Raw genomic sequence first — 25,945 nt, 5'->3', positions numbered from 1 at the left:
GTACGACATCTTTCCTTACGTTTCGTACGTATGATCATTCTTGTGCTGGTTTACGTCTCCCGACAGCTGCGAGCCAGTGCAAATGTGGTGGAAACACAGAGAGGTCTCGGGACAGTTTCAAGCTACCCTTCGGAAGGCGATCGGTCAGTTTGCGATTTGTGAACTTCACCGCTAGATAGCAGTAACGAAGCTAACAACAAAGTGAAAGCACAGGTAACTGTTGCACTCTGCCTGCTTTTTCTTGTTTTTTGTTTTTTTTTTTATGGGTATTAAGAAAGTGAGTGCTAAGAAGATCCGGTTGATATGTATACCACTCTCCGTAAACGTGCCGTGCGCAAACATAGCAACCAATTCTTCAAAAAAGCCAAGTGTACTTGCTTGAAGGTTTTTAGCACAGCTCTCACCAGAAATTTACTGTAAAACTAAACCTAAAACAAGACAATTACGTGTATTTAACCATACCACATTAACTTTGCTTCACGAAAGTCCGCTAGCTTCATACTAACGCACTTTATGGAATCGTAGACAAAAACAAACAAAAATGGAGCAGCAATGCGTACACAGTATATAAAAATACTGGCAGGATTACTGTAATTCCCGGCCTACAGAGCGCACCTGGTTACAAGCCTCACCGAGTACATTTGTAAAGGAAATACCATTTAGTACAAACATACGCCGCACCTGTGGAAAAGCCCCAAGTGCCCACATTGAAACTCACATTGAAACACGAGATATTTACAAAGAAAGATGGTACACGGAAAGAGTTTAAAGCTAACACTGGTCCTCATGCTAGCACCGTGCTAAAGCTAGCGCTAACACCAGCGACGGGCTAACGCTAACAGGGCTGGTTAAAATAACATTTATCAATAAATATCACTGAGACGCGCGGGCAACAGGCAACACAAGATGCTAGCACAGCGCTAACGCTAGTGTAGCGCTGACAGGGCCGGTAAAAGTCACTTCCTTGGCACTATTCCAAACCGATCATATTCTTACCTTTTCCGCTCGAGTGCCTCCTTGCGGCCGTTAGAAAAATGCACAATGTAGTCGCATCACCGCATAAACCACAGGATTGAAAGTGAAAAAAGTCGCAGCAATTGCAGAAATTGCGGTGTAATCTTATTGATCAGTGAAAAACAACCAATATTACTACATCTTATTTGGTCCTCTATCATATATCTGTGTGTGTATGTGTGTGCATACATATGTAAGTATATGTATGTATGTATTAGTCTGGCCTCCAGTGCGCACACAAGAAAAATGAATGGCATATTCGTTCATTCCAATGTGCAAAAGTGATCCGAGTGATACGGATGGAACTTTTCAGCCAAGCTACCGCGGTAGTTATATTTTTGTGCATCATGGGTAATTTTACAAAAAGGGAGTGTATTCACTTATTGGTGTCAAATATCAAAACTGGTCAAACTGAACCCGAGCTGCTTGTAAGGATGAAAGACGCAGCACGCGGGACGGCGTTGCGGTGACAGAGACGCTATGTTACCGCCCCGCAGGTGTCTCCACGTGATGGAGAGGACTCTGGGAAACATTTCTATCTGAAATCCACTTTATCGACCGCGCCGCTGTCAGAGCCCAGGCAAGCGGCTCTTAGCGAGAAGCCCGCTGACACAAGGAAGCCTCCACAAGCCAAGTAAGCCCCCCCCCCACCCGCACACACACACACACAAATACACGCACACACCTCCACCCTTCTACACACCCACCTTTTTAGCTGCGGAGTCTGGAACCTCTTTATGGTGATTGTTTTATCAGCGTTCCTGTCCGTCCCCGAAGAGGTGGGCGGCCTGGGGAGGATGACCCTCATTTTCTGAAAGCAAAGTGTTCAGTATTGATCAGCGGGAATGAGTGGCCTGTGACACGGGTTAATTTACTGGACCTGGGAAGGTTCATTGTTTCCTGTCATTCCTGAACTCATCGCACTGACCTTTACCAGCCTGTCCTATAATTGTGTGCGTGTGCGTGTGCGTGTGCATGTGCTTGTGTGTACACACACACACACGTGACCCCACCGTTCATGAGCAGAGTACAAAGATAAAGGTGGATGGATTGTGTATTAGGAAAAAAAAAAACTCACTCCAAAAGTGTACAACAGCTTTTTTTTTTTCAAAATATTTGTATTTATTTATTGAACCATTATTTATCCAATTATGGATATTTAGAACAGATTCTCATATGTAATGCTGAATTGGCTGCGGCAACTAAGCAATTTAAAAGCAAAATACAAGTGAATACCCATCCCTTCCATTTTTTTTTTTTGCCGCTTATCCTCACAAGGGTTTTGGGAGTGCCGGAGCCAATCCCAGCTGTCAACGGGCAGGAGGCGGGGTCCACCCTCAACTGGTTGCCAACCAATCACAGGGCACATGAAGACAGACACTTAGGGGCAATTTAGAGTGTCCAATTAATGTTGCATGTTTTTGTGATGTGGGAGGAAACCGAAATGCCCGGAGAAAACCCAGGCAGGCACGGCGAGAACATGCAAACTCCACACAGGCGAGTCCGGGATTGAACCCAGGACCTCAGAATTGTGAGGCCAACGCTTCAGCAGCTGAGTCACCGTGCCGCCCACAAGTGAATACCGTACATAAATAATGGCACAACATTATTACGCGACAATAAATCACATTCATTTATTCATTCAATAAGTTACATAAACGGCAGACTGTACAGTGTAATTACATATTTGCATGTAGATTACCTAACATTCAACCATATGGATAGAAGGTTCATAATAGGGAAAAAAATATGTGCAGGAATTACGTACAGAATCTCTTACTAACTTTTTAAATGATGATGTTGGAATAATAGAAAAATAATGTCAAATAATGACAAAATTGTGACAACCAGTTGAGATGAGAATAAAGAAAGAAGGAAAGAAAGAAAGAAAGAAGGAAAGAAAGAAAGAAAGAAAGAAAAAGAAAGAAGAAAGAAAGAAAGAAAGAAAGAAAGAAGAAAAAATACAGAAAAACTTCAAAAATTCTGAAATTGATCCAAATAAAGCTGGAATTCACTAAATTCTACAATTGTTGTCACGAAGTATTATGTGGTAAGATACAGTACGCAAAGAAATATTACAAAGAATACAGAGATTGAGTTGGAACATGATATCCAGTATATGTGAAGAAAGAAAACAATTTTTTCACCAATGAAGTTTCAATATGACAAAAATGTTTAGGAAAATCTACTAACTTGCGTTTGTGAAAACAAAAGGAAAGCCCAGATGGGGGAAATTTAAAAAAAAAAAAAAAAATTACAATGCAAGACCAAAAGAAAAAAGCATTTTTGAAAAATAAGAATCACAAAATATATTCAAGCGTTTTAACTTTTGGTTCCGTTCCACTGTGTGTATGTGCCGCATGATTACTTCAGCAAACAGAAATAAACCTCTTAAATCATAATACAGTATTGCGGTACCTTGACTTACAAGTGACCTGATTAACGAGATTTTTTTGAGATGCAAACGCACAATGTCAATTTAACTAACACATTAATCCTTAACGTTCTATTTAATGATGTTGTTACCGTATATTTTCATACAAGGACAATAGGGTACAGTGCTATTTTTATGATTGAAGAACGTGAATGTTTTTGGAGATGTTTTGGGGGGGCCGGAAACAGACGAACGGCAGTGTTCGATCGGGTTTGACGAGATGCGGCATCGCACCGCGTCGACGGTGAACCTGACAACTGATCGGCCACTAAATCTGAAAAGTATCGATGTGTGACCATCTTGAAGACGTGATCAATACTCAATTCATAACCTGTGCCGAGAGGCAGGGGGTCAGAGGTGAACATGCGCAGGTGAAAAGGCCACTTTGGGTACATGGAAAGGTCAAAGCCTTCATGCGAGGCTCAATGGGGGGGAAATTATTAGGGCAACAAACTTCATCACAAACGCGACAACAAAAGGAAATAATATCAAGATTGAATGCGTGTTTTACCGTCAATATTGTTTTTCATAACGTACTTTAAGTACCGTATGGGTCATTGCACCTCACCAGTGCATTCATTTTTTTAAATGCATTCATATTTAACCATTGTGATGGTTTTATAGTTGACACATTGTAATCAGTAACTGTATTTTAAAAAAAATAACTACATATTTGAAAAATTAAATTAAAACATAAATATGTAATTAATATCAATAAAGTCCATGGGTACCATAAAAATCACTATATAAATTGAACAATAATAAAAAATAGAATGATTATTACTTTTGAAGTACATATTTAATGTTTGAATAGGGCTAAGTGGAGGAAAATGGATGATGGATTCCTAAAAATACAAAACATTTTTTTCAGATGATGGTGATTATTATGAACTATTTTTCTCATTATAATTTACTTAGATGGATAATCTGACTAAACTACAATTTTCTGAAGAAAAGTTGAATATGTTTGATGGTAAATAAATAAGGTCACAGAAAAACAACAAATACATTTAATGTAATAATATTCAAGTTCATTTTTGTAATTTTTTTCCCCACTGAATTAAATTTACATAAATTATTAAAACATTTACATATCTAATACAAATGTTCTTAAGTTCTGAAATATATTTTAAAAATGCACCTATATAGTAAAAATCATATGAGTAGAGTATTACCAGGGTGTCTGTTCATTCAGATTTACTCAACTCACGTGCGCCACGTTTGGTTAACGTAATCTGTATTTATTTTTGCCTTCTTTACGAAAGATTCTCCCGACTTGGGATGGAGGTAATAAATCTGTGAGGTGTCATCTCGTGCGCAGCTCACCCCCACCGCCCTCCTTTTTACGCCCGGCGCCTGCGAGAGCGCCGCCACTTCTGATTAGTGCCGCCGCTCCCTCGCAGGAAGCCAGCCGACAGGAACTAACTGATGACTGCCCTCCGTGAGAGGCGAGGAGACACCCAACAGGAGGATTCCATTAATATATTAACAGCCCTCACCTGCGGGAGACGAACGGAGAGTAACTCTCAATACGATATTGGGATATTACGATGTGATACCTTCCCATGCCATAGAATCGGAAACAAGGGTTAAATTAAAGAAAACCTGTCGAGACGGATGGCTGTTTTAACAATTTTGCAATTTTACGTGAGTAAAGTCTTGGTAATGAGTCTCATCTGACCACAACACTTTCTCCCATGACTCTTCTGTATCATCCAAATGGTCATTGGCAAACTTAAGACAGGCCTTGATATGTGCCGATTTAAGCATTGCATTTAAAAATTGAGACAGCACACATGGAAAAAGGCTCCAGGAGAGGCCAGCCTCAATTGACACATTGCTCGGAAATAACCAAATAACAAATGCACGCAAATGCCCAACTGAAAGCGTTTTTTGTCATCTGTGACATGGCATGACACCTCCTGGCGATGTGGATGCAACAGAGGCCCTGCACTGCTGAATAGATGATTTGCGCAATCATTTTTGTCTCTGGCATTTCAAAAATGAAAACACGAACGGAAACAAAATATACTGTAAAATTGGGCATTTCATCTAGGTTTGCGTGTACTCCTCCCAGAATTCACAAAATAAGCTGCCCGGGAATTTTGCACATCAGAAAATTGGGCAATTTTTAAATACAGTTGCGCATCAGTATATCCAGAATAGACCACAGTAGTGTGAACACTTCAAGATTAAAAAATAAATCTGTCAATATCTAATTTTGGTGTATTGATACTGTAAAACTAGTTCACTATAATCGATAAACACGCAGCAAAAGAGAGAGGAGCGCTTCCATCCTTCTCTCTCTCCCAGGCTGTGCTGTCACTCAGAGTAGGTGAAGACGAGACGAGACCCTTTGAAGTTTTCCAACGTGAAAAAAAAGGCTCAAACGCAACCCAAACGCATCGTTTCTGCTCTGCTCGTCAAATGAAATTAGCTGGCGGTGAAGATGAGGGGTGGGATGCTGGCCTCTGCAGCCACACCTAATCACTCTGACGGTAGCAAAGACATCAGCGTTCGCCCTACTGGGAACGTCACAATTAATGCTGAGGGGAGGGGGGGGGACCCGACCCCCCCAAAAACACACCCACACTAAAAAAAAATACCGGGGAAAAAAAATAAAGCACGAACAAGCCTTTAATGTGCCACAGTTTTGAACAATGTTCTGTCCAAATACAACAAACTACGAGGGGGAAAGGAAAAGTTTTGCCACAAGATCAATACCAGGAAACTTTGGGTTACTCGACAGAATTACGCACCAAGTTGACTTTGATATTTGCGCGGCGGAGAAAATCCGAGCATCAGGCCATGAATCAATTACGAGGCCAGACGGGATGGTCCCTCTTATGAACCGCGTCCAGACAGTGATAGTTATCGGGCGTGTAAGTGCGCGAGGGCTCCTTTTTACCCGCTATTATTTGAAGAGCGGCTCCTCGACAAAACGAGCTAACTGCCAAAGGAGATAAGGGGATTTAGAGATCCAAAGAAATAGAGATTTAAAAATTAATGGCAGAAAGGATTTTCCTTCATGTATCTACAACTTGTAAGCTGAACTCGGCTTATAAAGAGGAGCCGCGGAGACAAATTGCATTTTAGAATAAAGTGATGGCGAAAGGGGAAAAACAAGCTGTGAATATTTAATGGAGCTCCGCAGACTCCTGGCAAACAAATCAATAAGGTGATAGTAAACATAAGGAGACTCAAAGTATGGGCGGGGAGGGAGGACAGGTGTCAGAATTTAGGTTTCTCTTGACATTTGTGAAGGTTAGAAGATTGTAAGCGTCTATTTGTGCCAATCAATTGATTCAAAAGGTCACAGCCACTCGTATTTTCTTTCCTTCATTAATTACAGCCACAGACGTCTGCGCTACGCCTCTTAAATGGCCGCTGAAAGACCGGAACTGAGGAATACATAAATAAATTGATATTTCCACGTTGAGGTGTTTTTGCGGGCTTCAATTTTTAACACGACAATGAACTTGCCCGTTTACTGATGCGCGGGAGAGACAATAACTCATCCCTAAGACTAGAAAAAGTTGGTTTGGCAAAATACGCCCCCTTTAATGCTCACTGTATAAGACGGTGGTTAAAAGTTGGCATCTTTTTTCAATCTGGGAACCAAAAGCTCCTTCTCGTTATTAGGAACAGCCAACGATGCTCATTCATGTTCAGCCGCCCTCGCCTGTGTCACAGATAATACCGGAACCCACACAGATTCATAATGACATGGCAGCAATCAGTCAAACACCCTAAAGTCAAATCGAATGATACACAAGATTTTTCTTGTTGTCTGTTAAAAAGGCTGAAAAGTGCTGGGAAGACACAATTCCGGGCTTACGTAGTGCAGTCTTGATCACTTCTTACTCTTACTGGAAATTGGACCCACTCTCACTTGCATCATGTCATAAGACTCATTACGCTCGCTGTAAAACGAGATATTTGCTCGCTTTAAAATAAAGTAGGAATGTACGCACCATCCATCCATCCATCCATACATTTTCTTAGCTGCTTTTCCTCACGGACAGGAGGTGGGGTACACCCTGAAATGGTTGCCCACCAATCGCAGGGCCCATCGAGACAAATAGCCGCACTCACACCTAGGGCCAATTTAGAGTGTCCAATTATGGTTGCATGTTTTTGGGATGTGGGAGGAAACTCACGCAGGCACGGGGAGAACATGCAAACTCCACGCAGGCAGGTCCCGGATCGAACCCAGGACCTCAGAACTGTGAGGCCGACGCTTTCCAGCTGATTCACCGTGTCACCCTCTACGCACCATACTTGTGTGAATTTATGACTTAATTTCTACTTAGCTACACAGGTTTTGTGACATGGACTCAGCACTAACTGAAGTGAAATGTCCTCAAACGATCAGTGGAAATTGATACATATTTTCTTTCTTTACCTTAAATGTGTTGAAAGAATGTGGGAGGGTAAAACTACTTTTAAGGGGATTTTTATACGGCCTCTACTTTGCAGATGTGTACCTACCGCGGGTGCGTCTGGAACTTACGCCCCGTGCTTAACGGGGGTTCACTGCACTACTGTGTATCTTAAAACTAGATTTCTCGCACAGTCCATTTGCCCTCATTACTTCCACATATATTCCAGGAATTCAGTTTTAAGTGTGGCGCTCTAATGAGCCCGATGCCTTCCACAGACCCGCATGTAGTCAAATGCAAACAGCATTAAAGTTTGATGCGGCTCGAAGAGAGTCTTGGCGGGACCAGAGGACAGAACGTGTGCTCCAGTATTACCAGCAAAATATTCAGTGAGTTTTCAACCACAAAGGTGTCTTAAGAATTAAAAAATCACTAAGAATGTGAGGGTAAAAAGGCTCCGCACTTATCTACGATTACTAAGTATTACAGCGATAGACCCCGAATTGTAGCCAGGTTACTTGTTGATTGGGGCACAAAGCCCATGCGAGACAGTAAAGTCATGGATTGTGTTTTCACCCATGGGGGCAGCACTTCATCAGAAAACCGCCAAATTAATTGTCGATTAGTGCATGTGGCATGTGTTGCATTGTTGCATTTGTGTCCAACAAAATAATAAAGGAATAAAGATGATGAGCCACAAATTGAAGCTATGGGAAAGAGTAGTGGAGGCGAGACTCAGGACAGAAGTATCTGCGAGTAACAGTATGGTTTCATGCCAAGAAATAGTACCATAGATGCATTATTTGCCTTGAGGATGCTCGTGGAAAGGTACAGAGAAGGTCAGAAGGAGCTACATTGTGTCTTTGTGGATCTAGAGAAAGCCTATGACAGAGTACCAAGAGAGGAACTGTGGTACTGCATGCAGATGTCTGGTGTGGCGGAGAAATATGTTAGAATAGTACAGGAGGTATATGAGGACAGCAGAACAGCGGTGAGATGTGCCGTATGTGTGTCAGAAGAATTTAAGGTGGAGGTGGGACTGCATCAGGGATCCGCTCTAAGCCCCCTCCTGTTTGCGGTAGTAATAGATGGGCTGACAGATGAGGTAAGACTGGAATCCCCTTGGACCATGATGTTCGCAGATGATATTGTGATCTGGAGTGAAAGCAGGGAGCAGGTGGAGGAACAATTAGAAAGATGGAGGCACATACAGAGAGGAGAGGAATGAAGATTAGCCAAAGTAAAACAAAGTATATGTACATGGATGAGAGGGGCGGTGGGGGAAGAGTGAAGCTCCATCGAGAAGAGATAGCGAGGGTGGACGACTTCAAATACTTGGGGTCAACAATACAGAGCAATGGAGATTGTGGGAAGGAAGTGAAGAAACGGGTCCAAGCGGGGTGGAACACTTGGCGGAAGGTGTCTGGTGTTCTATGTGACAGTATATTGGTAGAAGGGTGCTGAGGATGGAGCCGCCAGGCAAAAGAGCGAGAGGAAGACCGAAGAAAAGGTTGATGAGTGTTGTGAGGGAAGACATGAGGACAGTGGGTGTTAGGGAGGAAGATGCACGAGATAGGCTTAGATGGGAAAAAATGACAATCCATGGCGACCCCTAACGGAACATACACACTGCCAGATCCCATTGTTAATGTCAATATGTATTTTTTTTATCAGTAATCTGCTACTATTCTAGCATGCTGCTTCTGTTGTCTTTGTTCATTTCCTCCCACCCCCAATGCAGGTGTATTCCATTTGTAAATTGGCTTTGGATTGTTTGTAGTGCGTGAGGGGGGGGGGGCAGACCTTGTGAACAGGACTTCACCGTTTGCTTGTCCATTACTCCGCCTGCCACCTTTGACCTGTGCCGAAGCACTAAATGCTTTTCTTGTCTTACCAAGCGAAACAAGGCTGAGCGAACGCTTCTCTTTCCGCTCGGGGGCCATGTAAGAAAATGGCAAGTGAACAATAGCGTGTGCACTCAGAGCGCTCCCCGAGCAACGAGGCTCCGACGGCAAAGCCCGGGCCCCTAAAGTGAGCGGCAGACTCTTGCGAGGCATTAAATAATAATAACATCCCACTTCCGTCAGCCCGCTAAAGAGGTGGACATGACATAAGACTGGGGGGGGCCCTCAATTGTCACCGTCCACTGGAGAGATACAAGTATTCCCGAGTCTTTAATGGGAAAGACAATAGTGCTGAACTAAAAAGGATTCCCATTAAAATTTAACAGGAGACTTTTGTCTCACTGTACGCGACTAAGAGTGTGCGCGTAAATGACCACAGGGACAGGTAACAGCACTCAGGCCGTCCTCATCGCCTCTTGTTTGTTTCCTTTCTTTACCGAGGGAGAGTCGCTAGCATCCCCCACCCCCAGGTGTGTCCCGACCGCTCACCGTCCACCACGCGGGCACACAGCGACTGCTCCGCTCGCAAAATGCGAAGGCCGAATTGGATTAACACCGCACTCTATGGTATGGCCCGGGGCACTTAACAAGCACAGATGCACTTAAGGGAGGCCACAAAATGATGTGTGACTTAACACAGAATTGCAGAGATGGAGCCGCGCTTTGACCACAGTCGCTGGTGTAATGTGACATTTACCGGAAGGCCGATTAGCGAGTGGAAAATGAGTCAGCTCCCGATCGCAGAGCGTAAACCCGAGACAGTTTCACATGTTAAGTTTCTTTGAAAAATATTCGGCGGAGGGGTTCCTAAGTCACAACATTTCAGGGTTCAATAAACCTAGGAATCGTCATGCACCACAAGAAGGCAAGCTTCGTTAGCATTGTGCATACTTTTCAACTTGACTGTTTTTCTTATTTATGGCCTAGAAATGTTTTTCGCCCAAGTCCCATTTATGACTTTACTGTTGCATTAGCGTAGGTTAGTTCTGGCTTTCATTGAGTTTTGGGTTACATTGCTACCACAGGAATGAAGTGTCTTCGTAAAATGAGGACCCCCTGAACAAACAATCAAACAATTTCTATCAGTGAGTCATTTCACTTTTCATCTCTTCCTTTTGGTGGTTCGCTGTCCCAAATGTATCAAAGTGAGGCCACAACATCGAGCAGCTCGCAGCAGCAAACATACCCAAAAAATTGAAATCAATCCTGTTATGTGTGTGTGTATTTTTATTCTTTGTTCTCTTTATTTTCCTTTTATGCTTTTAAGTTGTTATGAAAATCTTTGTGACACTGTTTCCTTTCCTACCTTTAAGTCGTTATGATGTGACACGGTTTCCTCTAATGGTCTTGGGTCCATGTGACGCCAATTCTATGTCCTTTGAGACACGGAAGTTTGAAATATTTCAAGGGTTACCTATACAAGGACGAGAAAGACGTACAACAGGGCTTTTCTTACGACTTCACCGCTGCTCTGGGAAACTACGCTGCTTGGAACACTAACTACACGGACGCCTGCTGCCTTTCGTTTTCGCTAACTTGTAATACCCGCTGGGACGAACATTTGCTTGTTTGGGAACACTCGTTCAACATCGGTGACTATTCGCCGTTGTGGCTCAACTACTCTGCTTTTGAACGCCTATTTTTGTGTTAGCTATTTTATCGTGTTTGCGTTGTGTCAATGTGTGTGAGATTGTCAGAAACGCAATACAGCCGCCTTGTCGCATTTTACTGGTTTGAACAAAGGGGACGTTCGTCTAAATTCACAGGTAACAATCCTCGGTACCAGTCATTCCTACGTACGATACTTCTTCCATTCACAATTATGGGCTATTTAGAGGAACTCAAGAAGAAGCCATGCGAAATCCTCGACGGGAGACGTTCTAATGGCCATTTGAACCCAGAGCTCCGAAAAGTCTACATACCGGTAATAGCCATTATTGAGACAACCAACATTTTGTAATGAAATCCCATGATTGTGTTGATTTTCTCCCGATATTCTGGCTACTTCCAACAGTCCAAAAACATGCACGATAAGCTCATTGAAGACCAAATCGTCTGTCTTTGTCGATATGTGCCCTGCGATTGGATGGCAGTCCAGTTTGTGGCCCGGCTCTCTTGCCAAATGTCTGGTGGGACAGACTCCGGGTCACAGTATTCAGTTTCTTTATTAACTTTTGTTACTGTTATATATCAGTTATTCAGACACATTTTAATGGCAAGGCATAGGCATGGCTTACCCCTCAATCCCTTGTAATTATTTCAAGGTGCGTGCATCCTCCAGGTATGGATTTCTTTCCAATTAAGGCCGGAATTATTCACACAGGGCTCACCCTTGCCGGCACCCAAGAAAATGACATAACATTGGAAAAACATCTTTGAGCCAATCGATGATAAACAAACGTTGGCTCGACGATTAACGGCCCTTTCCTGAACGGCACTATCAGGCTCTTAAAGGTGTCGGGGGGTGCAAAGGGGAGGTAGGCGGGGGCAAATGGCACACAAACATGCGTCCAACAGGCCCCGATCGTGTATGATTTAGAGAGAGTTGGATCGGCAACAGTTCCGCTCCATCTAGACGTGAAGAATCAGCAGGTAGGGAGCGGAGAGAGCGACAGGGTTACATTGTTCCAAAGGAATGACTTTATGGAAATGAAGGTTAAAAGGAACAGTGTCCTTCCTCTGATAGGAACCTACGAAGCACTGACACATGCCCCCGCCCCTCCAACCATCTGCCCGCCACTCTCCAACAAGAAACCATGTTATATGAGAGGGGGTCACCGTTCACCCTAATCACGGCCGTGACATGACATGCTGTAGGTTGCCCCTCAGTGTTAAATATTTATGTCAGCGCCGCTGTAATGCCGTGATGGCTGTCAGGACTTTGACACGTGTGCTCTCTCTTTCTCCGTTCCTCCCTCTCTCCCTCTCTTCTCTCTGCTGGCATTAAAATGCAGCAAAAGTAGGGGGGAAAAAAACCATCAGAAAGACAGAAAAAGTCAAAGCTAAATAAATGGGCTCTGTTCATCTTTGCAACACTTTATGAGGAACAAAGAGCTAAAAACACAAATTCTTGCTAAAAGTAAGTGACGCTCTAGTGGCAGTGACAACTGACCAACTCATTCCAAAATAAGATAAAGTAAAATGCACTTTCACGGCTCCATCGGTTCATCATTCACTCCCCTAGTCGGTAGAGCAAATCCCCAATACATGGTGAAATCTTCTGTTTCTTGTGTTATTCTACAACATACTTATTTCCTGCAATGCAGTGACATTTGGCAAAGGAGTATCCAATGTACTTTGCAACCATTTATTGAACACCTGCAGAACAGTGAAACACACAATGAGTACACTCACGCAACAACTGCCGTCAACCACAGCTCAAGTCCCGACACTCGACACATGGGGTTCCATTTTAGTATTTTGAATGCATTATTGTATACATTAAAGGTCCACTGTCATGAAATGCATGATTTTTAGTATGTTATTAATGAAAAAACGGCAGCCAGTATAGACCCAGCCGTTTTTTTTTTTCCCCCCACCACAAAACATGATATTGACGTATATGGCTTTTTGGAATTCCCGCCATGAAACTCTCAAGGGATTTGTTTTCCAGAAGAAGCAGGAAGTGACGCACAGGGTAGTAGCGTCTCGTCTGTTTATACTAGTTTTACGTGCTGGGAGGTAGCTAGTTGTTCCTTCGTCTTAGCCAAAATGCCAGCTCGTATTGCTGAATATTCCTCGAACACTCAGGAGGATGGATTCGCTCTTCATTCTTTTCCATAAGATCCGGTTCGTCGTGAAAAATGGATTGCACAGGCGCAAAGGACAAGAGCTTCATGGGTTCCAAATGACAGGTAGGTCTGTATACAGCTACTAAAAAAACAAAACAAAAAAACAATAGTTGGGTGGGGGGCGTAATGCGTAAATCAGGGGTGCTAAATGTGTCGATGTGCACATCGGAAGGCTTCCGTGCAGCAGCCGCTGAAGGACGGCCTCCGCAGGCCTTGTGGATCGGCACCGGCCCTGTCGACACGGCCGAGCCAGCCACCGGCCCTGTCAACACGGCTTCGGCCGGGGTGGCTTGTTGCGGCGCAGGGCTGCGGTGGATCATCTCCCCCACGGAAGTGGTTCGGACGGGTAGGCGGTTTGGCCAGGGCGTCGTCGTTGCTCGTGGGCGGCATTGTTTTTATCACCGCTGTGCGGAGGTGGATCAGGCGGGGAGGTGATTTGGCTGTGATCCGCATATTATCTAAATATGGCTCAAAATGAAAGGGTAATATTGCGCTGGTCACTTCATTCGATTTTGAGATGTTTTCTTCGAAAAGAGCTTCTGTGTCAGAACGGGCATGTTCGTCTCCCATAGTAGGCAGAAAAGCGTGTTTTCAATGGCGAATGTCGGGGGGACGTCACGGGCAATAGATGCAGCCAATATGGCGACCACTTGGATGTCGAATGACACTTCTGCAACTTTGCGCATGGATGACGCGCTCTCCGCTCATATTTATTTTTCCGTATAGACCGTTATATGTATTTTTCATTACAATATCAATTTTAGAATGTTTATAGGGATGACACTTTGGCTTAAATTAATGATCATTGGCAGAAATATCAGACAATGAGGTCTGCAGAAGCGCATTCTGTATTTAATAAGGGTATACCGCTAAAATCCATTGCTACAGTCGGATTGTTGAGTCCTCTCCAGCATATATTGACGTCTCCACGAGAAACTATTTGTCACTTTTAAAGGGGAGGAAAGTGACTGCTTTGATTGGATAGGAGTGAAGCCGCCTGCGGTGATGCGCAGAGCAGCAAAGATGTCCCATTTCAAATGTGCTTAAATTACCAAAACTAGCCTGCCCCCCTTCACAGAATGACGACAAGCGGAGCGCTCATCACGAAAATAGACCAAGGTGTATCGTGGCGTTCCGAATGTGAATAGGAATTCACTGCACTTGTTATTGATCGACTGCTATGTTTAAGGAGGAAGAAACTTTGTCCATACGAAGCAGTCTAAAGAGACTTCAGAGGTGACAGGGATCGCGAGAGCAAGCTCTGCCCCTCGAGCCTGGCTGACTCCCCCCCATGATAGGTGTCAAAGATATTCTAATGAATGCCAGAGTACATTTCAAGGGGCCATGCTCCGTACAAACCACTGGAGTGGGCCATCTGATGGGGCTGCCAAACTCCCCCACCACCACCAAGTACAGCACGTACATCATTCATGTAGGAAAGGGGGGGTTAAGAAGATTAATCAATGTCAATGTCTTTTCCTTTTTGAAGCCAATAAGGTGCACAGTGTCTGGCCATGCCCAACAGAACATCACTTTGTACCGTTGCAAAGGCGCCCCCGCTGACCCCCCGAGCGGTCCCACTTGTCAAAGTCAAGAGGGCGTTTGGCGGGGAGACCGGCCTTCCGCATAGCACTCAGCTCCGCCCTGCTTGACCTATTCTCTGATATTTGACCACTCAGTTGCAAGACACTTGCTCTTTCGAGCTGAAATGTCACCAGGGCATCTTGTCAGCTCACAGACACCTCGGCCTGACAAGCGATTTTACTTTGGTGTGCTACAAGGCAGAAAATGCAGGCCCGTGGCCTTGATGCACACAAACTGTCATCGGGGCCACGCAGGGCCAACTTGATACGGACTAAACTGGCCTTTTGTTGAGACGCAGGGTTTGGTAAAACGCTTGGCGACGACATTATATCAATGGCTGTAAAATAAATCTGGACGTGATTTACAAATGGAAGCCCAATGTGACGAACAAAAAATGGTCAATACAGTAGAACATAGACTGAGTTTAAATTCATTCGGGATGCTCGAACTCCGATTTGTTCAGATTTACAAACATTTTCCCACAGAACATAATAGATACGGGAAGGATACATTCCAAATTCAGTTTAATTAATATTTCTAAACAGTCATATGCAGGGTTGGACATAACCCTTTTCGGTTGCCAATCATTATGGCTAGTTCCAGAAATTTGCGTTTACCGCAGGAGTAGAGTTGCACGGTTAAAGTCAAAATAATAATTACGTTATTCTAATCAATTTTGTCATCATGATTATTCCTGGCGACACAGTGGATCAGCTTGTAAAAGCTCACAGTTCTGAGGTCCCGGGTCCAATCCCGGACCCGCCTGTGTGGAGTTTGCATGTTCTCCCCGTGCCTGCGTGGGTTTTCTCCTGGCACCTCGGTTTCCTCCCATATCCCCAAAACATGCAACATTAATTGGACACTCTAAATTGCCCCTAGGTGTGATTGTGGGTGCGACTGTTTGTCTCAATGTGCCCTGCGATTGGCTGGCAACCAGTTGAGGGTGTACTCCGCCTCCTGCTCGTATACAGCTGGGATAGGCTCAAGCTCTTCCCGCGACCCTTGTGAAGATAAGATAAGATGGATGGATGCATGACTATTCCTCATGTGAGGAAAAAATATTGATTATTTTTATTGTACTACTTTATAACAAACTATACGCATCAGTTTTCAATTGAAAAACATTGTCCGAGACGTTCATCCTTACAAAGATCCCGGGAGTTCCGGAGCCTATCCAAGCTAACGTCAGGTGGAAGGCGGGATATACCCTGAACTGGTCGCCAGACAGTCGCAGGGCACATTTCAAGACCATCACTGAGCGGGAATTGATCCCACGCTCCTTGCACCAAAATCAGGCGTGTGTACCGCTAACCCATCAGTGAGTCCTTCAGGTGAAAACAACTCTCTTAATGAGAATAAATGGTATATTTTTTTAAAGTATCCAAACATATTCCATTTAAAAAGAGCTAACTGAATAAGTCATGAAATCATACATGACACGCCGGGAACGTAAAATTTTTGGGCCACTCTTAGAGGCGTGTTTAAGCAGAACATTTTTGGAATTGTACACTACAAATTGTTTAATTGTAGCTTTAAGTAAGCCTTACAGTCCCAGCAACCATGTTGGTTTACTTTATTGTGACCCTTCTGCTTGGTTATTCACCTTTATTTTCAGCTAAATGATGGAGGGGGATAACACTCACACGGCGGCTCGCTTTTGCCCGGCGGTGGCATCGCAGCATGAAAGAGAAGGATTGGAAGTAGCAGTCACATCATATCTGGTTTGTGCAACCTGCTCAAAGTTTGCAACTAAATGCTTGTCTCCAGTCGAGCTGACAGGGAGGAAGTGGGCGCTCAGTGAACCATGGCCGGGCTGCCATGAAATGACAGGAATCATTGGCATACATTTCAAACCGCCCTGCGCTATCCTATTAAAGTGCCACGTCCCCCCGCTTTAAAACAGACAAGGAGGAATCTGCGTTGATAGATAGAGACTAAAATGGCTTATTGATTTCCCTCCTTCTTTTAGTTGCCCTTTGTTAGGCAACTTTAATACACCATGTTGTGGGAAAACATAAATAAAGGGATGTCACAGTATCAAAATATTTAAATATTTACAGTAATACAGTCTGACAAACAAAGTATAGAAAATGTATTTTTTGGGGTTAAAAAATATTCAGTTTTTAAGTAATCATTGAACCTAAATCTGCATTTACATTAAAAGTGTGGAAAATGTCTACAAAAAAAAAAAATTAACGCAGCATGATGTTGTTCAAGTCCTAATGTTTATAGCCTTTTAACTTGATTGCCTGACGGTAAATTTAACCCATTATGCCAAAGGAAGCAAGACAACGTAATGCTCTTTGAAGCGGTTTACTGAGCTGTTACAGACACTTCATGAGCCATGAAACAGTTACCGTATTTTCCGCACACCTAAAAGCCTTTAATTTTCTCAAAAGCCGACGGTGCGCCTTATAGTGCAGTGCGCCTTATATATGGATAAATATTGAGCCTTTAGTGCAGCTCCATCTAATGGATGCATAACATAACCTCAGCCTCTACTGTTGCGTTTATTCTATGCGCCTTATAATGCGGTGCGCCTTATATATTGGAAAAAGTTTTAGAATATGCCATTTGTTGAAGGTGCACCTTATAATGCGGTGTGCCTAATAGTGCGGAAAATATGGTAATAGTCAAGAACATTCCGACAACAGGGGAAATATTAAAGCAATGAGAAGTGTGTCCAACTGCATGAAAGATGAGGCTCTGGTTTTAGGTGACAATAGGTTTGTCATTAAGCAAAATAAAACCGACTTGTTGTTATTATTAAAGTCCTGGAAACAAAAACTCAATACAACGTTTAAAACAACAAAATTCTTGACAATACTGAGCATTATACCCCCTTCAAGTACTTTGATTCAGGTTCTCTCTCACCGCTGAAGGTGCTTGCCTAGTACACAATGGCCAGGAGTCGCGTACCTGACATGTCATTGACCGAGCTCAGCAGAACTTAATGAAAGAGACCCCACCGCTCCAAAATATTCACTGCTAGGCGGCTCCCAGGGGAAGAGCCGCGTTGTTGACAATGTCAGTGAGGTCTTCGCGGCGAGTCCATTTATCTTCCTAAAGCTCATGTTCAATCTCCATCACGCTGTCAGATGGAAATGAGACCATCTCTTTTGTATCATTCGCTCCCCCACAAGTGCTACTGAGTGGCCTTTCTTTCCGTATGACAAAAAACGCCCTAATTAAGGAGGACTGAATGATAGATGCGAGGCCAGGGTTAGCGGCCGTTTACCCACTGGCAGCGGGTAGGCAGTAGATTTCCCCCTGCCATGGGTGCCTCAACATACTCAACCATCCATAAGGTGGGCCTTATGAAACTGATGGGCCAGAACACGGTCTCTATTCTGAAGGGCACAAAGCATTTGACAAGGTTGTTAGTAGGACTTTGTCCGACCGCGCGGTCTCCGATTAGGCTAATTGCGCGGAATCATCTTTGTCGCACCGCGCAGAACGGCGCGGGCGTTCCGATCTCAGCCCGCCCAATTAAATGCAAATGTCGGGGTATCGCGGCGCCATCTATTAAATGCATTTTTAATTCAATGTTTGAATCCGCAGCCAAGACAATGAATGAAGAACTCGCCTCAGGCCATGCTGAAATAATTTGTGGAGGACCCTGCTAACAGAAGAAAAAACTAAATGAATACTTGATAATGTGAACCAAAACTGACTTTATTTGATAAGTTGACTAATGTGGGAGCATCAAAGTACTTTTCATCATACCTGCAGATACATCACAGTTACGCTTGGTTAAAATTGAAACCATCAAAATGTACAGCTCCCATTATGTTTACGACACAAATGCTCCTAATTAGCAACATTGCTAACGACCAAAAATCTATTATCGTCCAATCGACTTGTTTGAGGAATGTGCTAAGCCCAGATTCAAACCCAGATCCTCTCAAATGTCAGACAGACGCGTCAACCTCTCCTCCACCGTCGTGCCATGAAAGCTCGCACAAAATAAGCGAATGAATCATTTTTCGGGGGTCTTGTGTCTCAAAATAATCATTTGGGACAATGAGTGAGAGTGCGCCAGAGGGCATGAGTGAGTATAATTGGGTGTGTGTGATGTGCACGTGCGTGCAGACAGGAGAGGGGGCATCTCGGCGCTTTAACGGCCCCAGCGGCGCCGCTTTAGGCCCGGTGACAGGGCTCTGTCTCTCAGCCACACTTGACTGGGTCCCGCTGACACTCAACTGTCAAGCGGTCGAGAGGCTTGCAGCGCCGCCCTCGCATGCTCTACAGCTTCACCCAATTAACTTGCTTTCACTTGACATCGTGGCAAAGAGCTTCATAATAGGTGGTCAAGGTGCGGCGTGTCTGCCTTTTTCGGCCCTCTCGCTTGACGACCCGCCGCATACACATCCAAGCGTGGCGTCCAACGTCCCTCCCTCCCTCGCTCCTTCCCTCCCTCGCTCTTCCGCCGACCGACCTCCCTCCGCTACCGCTCAGTGCTTTTTGTGCCTCTGCAGTTCTCGCAGGCCTCTCTCGGTTGATTCTGTCTGCTCACAGAACTGTGACAGCAGGGGAGCGTTGATGCAGGAGGGAACTGTGGAAAGGTCTCGCCGCGTATTCTATGCTCTGGTCTTGGAACACTAAAACGAATTTGAAATGTGCAAAATCGCACATCTGAGTGTATGCATGCTCGGGTGCAGTTTCTTCACGTGCGTGCGGATTTAGCAGAGGCGCCGGACTCAAGTCACATGACTTTGCTTGAGTCAGAATTAAGTCTGCAATTTTAGGATAGGGGACTTGCTCTTCTAGAACTTTTTTCTGTTGACATGTGATATAATGCATTTTTTTTTTTTTTGATCGAGTTCTGAGGTTGGTAGTTCGAATCTGGGCTCTGGTATTAGTGTGAGGAGTCTGTAATTTCTCACAGTGCTAGTGTGTATTCACCAGGTTCTCTGGATTCCTACCACGTTCCAAAAACATGCACAATAGGTTCATTGAAGACTTGAAATTGTTTTGAATTATTGTTTGGCTATACCACAGGTGTCAAACTCAAGCCCAGACCAGATCCGGCCCCCTACATGATCTTATGTGGCCCGCAAAGGTGAAACATGTATGTCAACTTCCATGATTCTTGTTCAAATCTGTACAAAAATATCAAATTGTCATATCATAAATGATAACATGCAAGATATTGCAAGGAGTTTTGACTTAGCAAACATCAACAGTAGTTGGAAAACAGATTATCCTTAATTTCTGATTTCAAAACGTCTTTTTCTTTCGGCTTGTCCCGTTAGGGGTCGCCACAGCGTGTAATCTTTGTCCGTCTAAGCCTGTCTCGTGCATCTTCCGCTCTAACACCCAAGTGTCCTCATGTCCTCCCTCACAACATCCATCAACCTTTTCTTTGGTCTTCCTCTCGCTCTTTTGCCTGGCAGCTCCATCCTCAGCACCCTTCAACCAATATACTCACTGTCTCGCCTCTGAACATGTCCAAACCATCGAAGTCTGCTCTCTCGAACCTCGTCTCCAAAACATCCAATTTTGGCTGTCCCTCTAATGAGCTCATTTCTAATCCTATCCAACCTGCTCACTCCGAGCGAGAACCTCAACATCTTCATTTCTGCCACCTCCAGTTCAGCTTCCTGTTGTTTCTTCAGTGCCACCGTCTCTTATCCGTACATCATGGCCGGCCTCACCACTGTTTTATAGACTTTGGCCTTCATCCTAGCGGAGACTCTTCTGTCACATAGAACACCAGGCACCTTCCGCCAACTGTTCCACCCCGCTTGGACCCGTTTCTTCACTTCCTTACCGCACTCTCCATTGCTCTGTATTGTTGACCCCAAGTATTTGAAGTCATCCACCCTGGTTATCTCTTCTCCCTGGAGCTTTAATCTTCGTCCTCCGCCCCTCTCTTTCTGATCTCAAAACTAGTTTATAAATTTCATGTGTAAATATGATGAACGGTTTTTATGGTTTCTGTCAAAACGGCCCTCTGAGGGAAACTGTAACTACAATGTGGTCCACGACAAAAATGAGTTTGACAGCTCTGGTCTATACGGTAAGTCTTCTGGAAGAGGCTCCAACTCACCCCTGAACATAATAAGGATAAGCGGTAATGAAAATGTTAGTCAGCGACATCATATATGAACTAAGCGACATGTCGGGGATGCATGTAATTGAAAAAAAGAGTAAAGAGTCAACAATAATGGGGAATACAGATAATAGCAATATAGATACTAACTAAGGCCTGCCACAGACCGAACAACAGAGTCGTAATGTCACCGAACTGGACAATCCCAAACTTATTGCGGTCGATAACTCAAATCCGCACACCTTGACCTTTGCACACCAACTGGTCATAACAGAAAATCATCGAGTTCTTGTGTTGTTATCATGGGGGAGTTGGGTAGGGGGACATTGAGGGTCCAATCACATTGTACAGTGATATTTTGTAGTGGACCCAAATCAACATGGTGAAATTATCAAGGAAGAAGCAGATGCCCGTGGTCACGGGACAAGCCGAAAGGAAAAGAAGAAGACTGAAACTCAATGGAGATAGTCTAAATACTTGACATGTTGCTGATCATGTACAGCCCGTTCATTGATGGGGACTCTTCACGCTTCATTTTTGAGCCACAGCTAAATATGGCATTTTAAATATCCTTAGAAGTGACGGAAATTGAAAAGCAGTTTTTTTTAGAACTGGTTCTCCCAGTCATGTGATGACTGTTCACTTTATCAGTACCGCTTACAAACTGTCTTCCGCCATTTCTCAGGTGTGACACGGCCAATGCAGCAGAATGGAAAGCAAGGTGCGAGAGAAAAAATAAAGAACCAGACTTTTGCCACAGTAACTGGGGGGCTTGTCATTTAGGGCTTGATGTGTAAGCGACTTACTTCCTACCGCCCGTGTTCTTTGGGAGCCTGTTTGCGACTGTAAGAAGTGTTGCTATTCCCAGCTCTCCATTAGACATCCAGTCGGGTGGGCAAAGGACTTAAAGGAAGGAAGGAAAGCAATTTGACCCCCGACAGCGCGGTTGGGGAAGAGGGTCTTGAACCATGTCAGCTCCACTCAGGCTCCACTTCCCCTCTGTGTCCTTCCTATTTTTTCCCCAGTGCCAAGCCGAAACTTTGAAAACATTCACCTTAATAGGACCCAGTCAGCGAGAGCTACTCATACCGTCCGTCAAACTGTGATCCGCGGTGTCAGGCCCAAGCCGGACTTTGACAGAATGTCTCCAAACGAACACCGCGGCGGTGTTTTCCCTGCCCTGCACTCAGTTTCTCGCCGTGTAGTCCTCTGGCTGCTTGGCATCTCCATCGCACTTCACCTCCTCTCCCTCTGCTCTGGTGCTTGATTTCACCTCGTGAAGCACCTCCCCGACATCGGACTGACAGATGGTCGCAAGCCGGCCTTATTGTTGTTTTCCTAATTTAACTCTCCTCCTATGCCGCAGGTCACATTAACGTGGAAAACCATCAGCGAAACTACAGGAAATAACATTTTCTCGCTGGACGTACACACGCATATACACACACTGACAACTAAGATTCATAAGACTTACACTTATGTTTCACTTTTTGTATTTCAGAATTAAAATTTGAAAATTTATCATTACTATTATGGATGTATTTGATAACCCTCTTTTGACACCAAGGGTCAAATTGACAAGAAATATAAGTACAAAAGCAAAACAATAACAGAAAATAAAGTTTCTCCACTGGACATACACACTGGCATAAGATTCATAAAGCTTAAACACATGTTCCTTTTTTTAAAATGTGAAAAAAAATATTTTTGATGTATTTGAGAACCCTCTTGTTGAGCGTCATATTGACCCAAAAAAAAATGTTACAAAAAATACGTAAATCAAATTTTCCACTGTAGATAATGATTTCTTTTTCTCATGCTTTTTAGAATATATCCACTTTTTGATCATATTACTTGCACTGTATGCTGTTTTAATGGTCTTTTTTAAAATTTTGTTTGTCATTTTTATTGTTTCATGCTGTTTTGTCTATTTGTTTTCAAATGCCTTTAATCATGTAAAGCACATTGGGTTACCTCGTGTATGAAATGTGCTGTACAAATGAATTTGCTTTGCCGTAACTCTTTTTAGTTTTGTTTTTTTTAATTAAAATGTTAATCATTATTTTAATTGTACAGAATTTGATAACCCTCTTGATAAATTGCAGGTCAATTTGAAGGAAACAACAACTAAAAAAAAAAAAGAAAAAAAAAGGGAAAAACTCGACTTTTTCTCCTTGGGTGTTATAAAATTAGCAAATCTAGAAACAACATTTTGGAAATTAGGATTACATTTAACCTAACAACTTTCCTTTCACCTTTTTAGTCCTCCTTACTTGAAAAATTTGACATTGTTTGCCAGATACCTCACCCTTAAGAAACAAAGAGTATTTCCAAAGTACACATGGCGCAACAGAAAACAAATTCCTGCCTGCTTTGTTTGCCTGCAAGTGTTTTTGATCCAAAAGAGTTGCCGCGTATCCTCCCCCAACTCCACACTGCAAATAAATGCAAAGAAAATAAACAGTCGGTTTTCCAAATTCCCAGTGCTGGACAATCCCAAGACGTCCGTCCGTCCCTTCTTCTTTACTCTGCCTGAAATAATACAACTCATGTCTGCAAGGCCTGAATCTGAACGGCATCGATCGGGGATATTGACCATTCGCTGGATACAATTTGCCATGTTATTGCACAGGATGCCGAAACCACATCGTTCCTTCTTACTAAATTAGAAGTTCTCCAGTGATTCCAATAACAACCGGTCCAGGATATGGTCTGCCGTTCACTCAATGTCAACCCAGAGAGCGCGAGGAGCTCCGTAGAAAAAAGATGGCTAATCGCTTACACATAAAAGACGTACATTTACACCGTTACGTTATCTCGAGTAACATTTGGCATTAATTGTACTAGTAGTTCAGGGGTTTTAAACATATGGCCCGCAGGCCGGACCTGGCTTGCAAGGATGTTCAATCAGGCCCGCAGGATCAATTAAAAGTGAAAAAATGCACAAATAAGTATTAAGTAATAAGTATAGTAGTATATAAGATGCAATTCATGGATGGACTGGTTGGATCAGAGTAGAAGACAATATTGTTTTGATCAGAGAAGAAGAGAACAGCACTCTCAGTCTGTCACTGAGATAGACCCAACACAGCAGACAGTATTATAATCTGCTTCTTGTGACGACTTTGTTTTTACCCTGGTCTCTACCCCTGCCCCACGCCCACATTAGCCAAAATGTCATTATCCAAATGGAGAAAAGTAGAATTTTCAATGAAAAAATGGACCACCTCTTATTTATTTTATAGAAATGCAAAATGTGTTTGCAACAAGTTTCGGTTTTGAGGGAATATAATATTCAAGATTCTTCACAGCGAAAAATATGACGGCTTGCAAGGACAGCTAAGAGGAGCTAAGATCAACGAATTGTAGGCGGGTCTGAGGAAACAGCAGTCAACTTTCGTCCAGAGCCAACAAGTCAGTGAAACAGCAGTAAAAGCCAGCTAATTGCTAATTGGTAGCGAAATAGCATTAGCATCAAAGCCATATTTCGACGGTAACTTTGGAAAACGATGCACGTTGAAGGCGGTTGAACTTGTATGTCCAGAGAAGCAACAAGATTTTGCCGATGTTAGCCTGACGAGGAATACTACAGCAGAGAGGATTTCGGACATATGTGAATGATAAAAGTAAATTGCACATTTGTCTGAGGAAATCTGAGGTGTTTCATGAAATGCTTTGTAAAAGGAATGTTCATTAAATCTCAACATTTTCCTAATGTTCTTGTGCTTCTTTACACCAAAACAAATGGAAGACATGATATTTTGGTTATTTATAGTAGAGTATGGTATAATTTTAATGGTCTGGCCCACTTGACATCTACCGAAGGCATATGTGGCCCACAATAAGAAATTAATTTGACACCCCTGGAGTAGTTTGAAAACAACACACGTTTTACTTTTTAGTATAAATATGAAGAATCGACACTTTTACTCTGTTATGAGGATCAACATAGTAGCCGCTCCGTCAATGTATCCATTATTGCACGTGCAATTAAAAAAAAAACGCTTTGTCATGTGGGGGGTTGAGTTTTTTTATTTGATGCTCAGGCTCTGATTTTTTTTTTTTTTTTTTAAATCAAAAATGAATCATGAGTTGAAGACTCATGAAGACTCAAAGAAAAAGAACGTTACAAAGTCAAAATTCTACAAAAAGAATTATAACGTCAGAATTTACGAGAGACCTTTTTTTAGGACAAAGCTGTAATTATAGAAGAATAATTAATGTTGAAAAAAGGTTTTAATTATGAAAAATGCTGACATGTTTTAGGGAAAAGCTGTCATTTTACAAGAAAAACAACTGTCTGAATACTATGATTTGGTTTTGTTGTATATCAAGGACTGAATTTTACAATGAAAAAGGCAATTTTGGGGCAAAAGGTGACAAGAGACAGTAAAACAAGACGACTAGGACAAACCTTTTTTCAAAAGAATAAAAGGTAGAACATGATGATAAAAAAAAAACATTTTGGCAACAAGAGAAATGGTGAATTAAGTGTTCAACAATTTTGGAGGAAACTGAATTTGAAGGGAATAAAGTGAATTTGTACTCAAGTAGCAATATGATGAACAGTTTAATAGAAAGTCCAACTTTTGGAGAAAAATGTTGGGACAATGACAAAAATATAGGGTTAAAAGGTACAATTTTACAAAAAAAAATGTTTTATCAATTTTATGATTTGTAAACTCCCAAGCAAAACAAAACAAAACAAACACTTTGGCCACCAACATGTGGAACTGTTAAACGTGACTCAAAGGACTTCTTAGCTATTTCTCACCAGACCA

General features: G+C 43.0%; 2 long non-coding RNA genes across 2 annotated transcripts in view; one reads left to right on the top strand and one right to left on the bottom strand.

Moving 5' to 3' along the window:
• The window catches only part of LOC133506136 (uncharacterized), a 304,856-nt gene that overhangs the window by 262,341 nt on the left and 16,570 nt on the right, over positions 1-25,945 (bottom strand). Inside the window, exon 2 of the long non-coding RNA XR_009796411.1 lies at positions 1,722-1,825. This is a non-coding gene — a long non-coding RNA (uncharacterized LOC133506136). The remainder of the gene's footprint in view (positions 1-1,721; positions 1,826-25,945) is intronic.
• LOC133506719 (uncharacterized) lies at positions 11,103-24,886 on the top strand. The gene is made up of 4 exons (XR_009796586.1): positions 11,103-11,500; positions 11,570-11,658; positions 16,725-16,830; positions 21,850-24,886. It is a non-coding gene; the product is annotated as an uncharacterized LOC133506719 (long non-coding RNA).

Source organism: Syngnathoides biaculeatus, chromosome 9, assembly GCF_019802595.1.
Source record: "Syngnathoides biaculeatus isolate LvHL_M chromosome 9, ASM1980259v1, whole genome shotgun sequence".
Lineage (NCBI taxonomy): Eukaryota > Metazoa > Chordata > Actinopteri > Syngnathiformes > Syngnathidae > Syngnathoides > Syngnathoides biaculeatus.
Note: the sequence above shows the minus strand (reverse complement) of the source record. Positions and strands in the feature narration are given on the sequence as shown.